The sequence below is a fragment of the Meriones unguiculatus genome, chromosome 8 (genome assembly GCF_030254825.1).
Source record: "Meriones unguiculatus strain TT.TT164.6M chromosome 8, Bangor_MerUng_6.1, whole genome shotgun sequence".
Taxonomy (NCBI): domain Eukaryota; kingdom Metazoa; phylum Chordata; class Mammalia; order Rodentia; family Muridae; genus Meriones; species Meriones unguiculatus.
The window spans coordinates 110,633,445-110,637,121 of record NC_083356.1 but is presented as its reverse complement, the minus strand read 5'-3'; positions in this window follow the sequence as shown (position 1 = coordinate 110,637,121).

The window sequence follows — 3,677 nt, the reverse complement described above, 5'->3', positions numbered from 1 at the left end:
AACACTAACTCAGTCAACCCTTCCTTATATAAGTTGCCTTGGTCATGGTGTTTTATCACAGAAATAAAAAAAAGTAGCTAATACAGGATATAAACTTACAACCATCATATAAATGCTGACTAGGTTTTTGCTTTGTTTTGTTGCTTGTTTTTAGTGTAATAAAGAAAGCTTGTTATACTGACATAACACACAGGAACACTAAAGTCTGACAAACATTGCTTTTACATTGATCAATCAGCTAGGTCTTTAGAAAACTTAAAGGCTTACATTTTCACATAAGGCATAGACTATTCATGAACCATATTTACTCTAAAGATTTACTAGTAATTTCAAATATATACACGATTAATAACAGACAAATCAGATTTAGCATTTATTTACTTTAGTTCTGCCTTATACAAATACTTCCTATAAGCTGTAACTTCAGATAGTCAGTTAAAAAAATTCAATTTACCACAAAAAAAATGGGAGTATTTACAGGATGAAAGAAAATTACATATATCATGTGATCTTGTCAAAGGATGCATGACAGTCCTAGGGAAAAATGCAAAGTTGCATTTTTGTTTTATTTTGATAAAATTTAAGCTGTATTTTTATGAATATAGGAGCTTTGCCTGCTTATGTGTCTCTGTACCCTGTGTGTATAATGCCCCTAGAGGCTGGGGGTGGGGGGCTGAGTTTCACTACAACTAGATTTACAGATGTCTGTGAGCTTCCATGTAGGTGGTTTAAACTGAACCCAAGCCCTCTGGAAGGACAGCCAGTATTCTTAACCCCTGAGCCATCTCTCCCCAACTCTAGGTTGTTAAACCAGGGCACCCTTCCTTCAAAGTACTACCTACATAACAACCCACATGACTGCAGGGAATGTCATCTGTCCATCTGCGGAGAGGTCAATCATTTACGTTTATTTTTCCTGGTAAGATTTTGTGAATCACTTACCTTATTTTACTTTGGGAACACTTGCCACTTCTACTTTTAAGTGGAAGAGAAATGGATTTAAAATTATCAGCTATGTAAAGATCCAATGAGATAATTCATGCAGAGAATTTAACCAAATAATCACCAAGTTAAAATCCATGATCGCCCTGCAATGGTGCAGACCTGAAAACCAAGCCACTGGGGAGACTGAGCCACAGGGACTGTAACTGCAAGGCTTGCTTAAGTGGGAGTCAGTGGGTTCAAAAACGTGTAAATGAGTGAAAGCCAGCTCAAACTAAAACATGCAGGAAGCCATAATTATAACCATTATCAACTTTCCTATATTCATTCAGGGTTTACAAATCATTAACCATAATATAGGTGGAATTCAGGCACATTTAATGTGAGAAAACGTAACATTGTTGCTATCCTCTTTCAGTCACTATTGGTTTAATCACTAAACAGAAACTATTTTCTTAGCAAAGCACAGTTCTCTTTTTAAAAAGATGCTAACTATAAATTATTGTCCTTATTCCACAAAAAAGTGAGAGGTTGAAAAAAGTAGAGTAGCAAGTATTTTACTTAATATTGATAATTTTAAAAATTATACTAATGATCATTTTCTGAAAAAGATCACCATAGAAAAACAAAGTTTTCTAGAATGCATTTTGTAGCAGAGTACAATCAGAGAATTACTTTTAAATTTTTATAGAAAATTTAGTTTAAGTATTTGAGTCTTAAAATCAAACTTATGAAAATCAGCTGCTTAATTGTTTCTTTTACAAAAGAAAGAAAAACATTTGGGAAAATAAGTTAAAGCCCAATATTATAAATCCTCCACTTCAAGGTGATAGATATAGATCTATTTGCATTTTTCTACATATAGACATCCAGTTAGACCAGCACCATTTGTTGAAGATGCTATTTTTTTTTTTTTTGGTATGGTTTTGGCTTCTTTGTCAAAAATTAAGCATCTGTGGGATTTTTTTCTGGGTCTTCAATTTGATTCCATCAATCCACCATTCTGTTTCTGTGCCAGTACCATGATATTTTTATTACTTGTTGTTCTGCTGTACAGCTTGAGATCAGGTATGGAGATATCTCCAGAAGATCTTTTATTGCACAGGATTGTTTCAGCAATTCTGGGTGTTTTGTTTTTCCATATGAAATTGTGAATTGTTCTTTCAAGTTCTGTAAAGAATTGTGTTGGTATTTTGATGGGAATTGCATTGAATCTGTAGATTGCTTTTGGTAGAATGGCCATTTTCACTATGTTAATCCTACCAATCCATGAGCACGGGAGATCTTTCCATCTTCTGATATCTTCTTCAATGTCTTTCTTCAGACACTTGAAGATTTTTTGTTTTTGTTTTTGTTTTTTTGTTTTTTTTATACAGTCTTTCACTTGCATGATTAGAGTCACACCAAAGTACTTTTTGTTATTTGTTGCTATTGCAAAGAAGGATCCTGGGGAAGATGCTTAATCATCATTTAGAACAGCAAACAGAAGAGGCATTACAAGTAGGAGAAGGCAGGGAACAGGGCAGGAGTCTTCTGCAGATGTCCTCTGCAAGACTCCACCAAGGGGGATTGAAGCACATGCTGAGACACATAGCCAAACTTTGGGCAGAGTGCAGGGAATCTTATGGAAGAAGGGTAAGTCAGAAAAACCTGGAGGGGACAGGAACTCCACAAGGAGACCAACAGAAGCAAAAACTCTGGGCCCAGGTTGCCCTGCAGAGACTGATGAATCAACCAAGGACCATGCATGGAGAGGACCTTGACTGCCTGCTCAGATGTAGCCCATGGGCATCTCAGTCTCCATTGGGGTTACCCTAGTAAGGGGATCAGGGCTAACTCTGACATAGATCCACTGGCCAGTTCTTTGGTCACTTTCCCTTGTGGGGAGCAGCCCTTGTCAGGCCACAGAGGAAGACCATCCAGTCAGTCCTGATGAGACCTGATAGACTAGGGTCAGATGGTAGGGGAAGACCTCCCCTATCAGTGGACTAATGGAGGGGCATAAGGGGAGAGGGAAGAAGAGTGAAACCGAGAGGAGGCTAGGGAGGGAGCTTCAGCCAGGATACAAAGTGATTAAATTGTAATAAATACTAAATAAATCCTTCAGTGTAAGAACTGCTTCATGAGAGCTTGTTGTCCCATAATTAAGCTCAAATCAAAAAACAATGGTTTCAGGATCTGAAGGTTATCTAAAGCACTACACAAATTCAATGTTAAATAACAACACATGTACAACAGGTGTAGACCATACTTGAAATGAAGCACCTGAGTGACGCGGACTTATGGGATACTTAGTGTTTAAATGACACTTTTTCTTTGAACTTTCTTTTCTTGCTTGCTTGAAGGAAACATTTACTTTTGTTTCTTTTAAATCATTGAAGGAAAACACAGATGGTTCTAATGGTCACTTAATAGAAATCTCTTAATGATTACAGATATCAATAGTATTCACTCTCTGGGCCAGGACAGAAAGGAAAACAAAACAAAACAAAACATTAAGACCATAAAGAAGACCATACCATGTGTGGCAGGGTGGTCCATGGGTATAAACCCAGCAGTACAGAAGTGATGAAGGAGGGTTTTGAACTCAAGATCAGCTCGGGCTTCATAGTTAGACCCTTTCTCAAGTGCACAGATAGACATAAACAAAAGAGCTTCTCTTTATGAGTCCATGCTTAAAATCTTTTTTTGTGACATTTTGCATAAAACTTTCAAAAATAGTTCAACTAAGAATT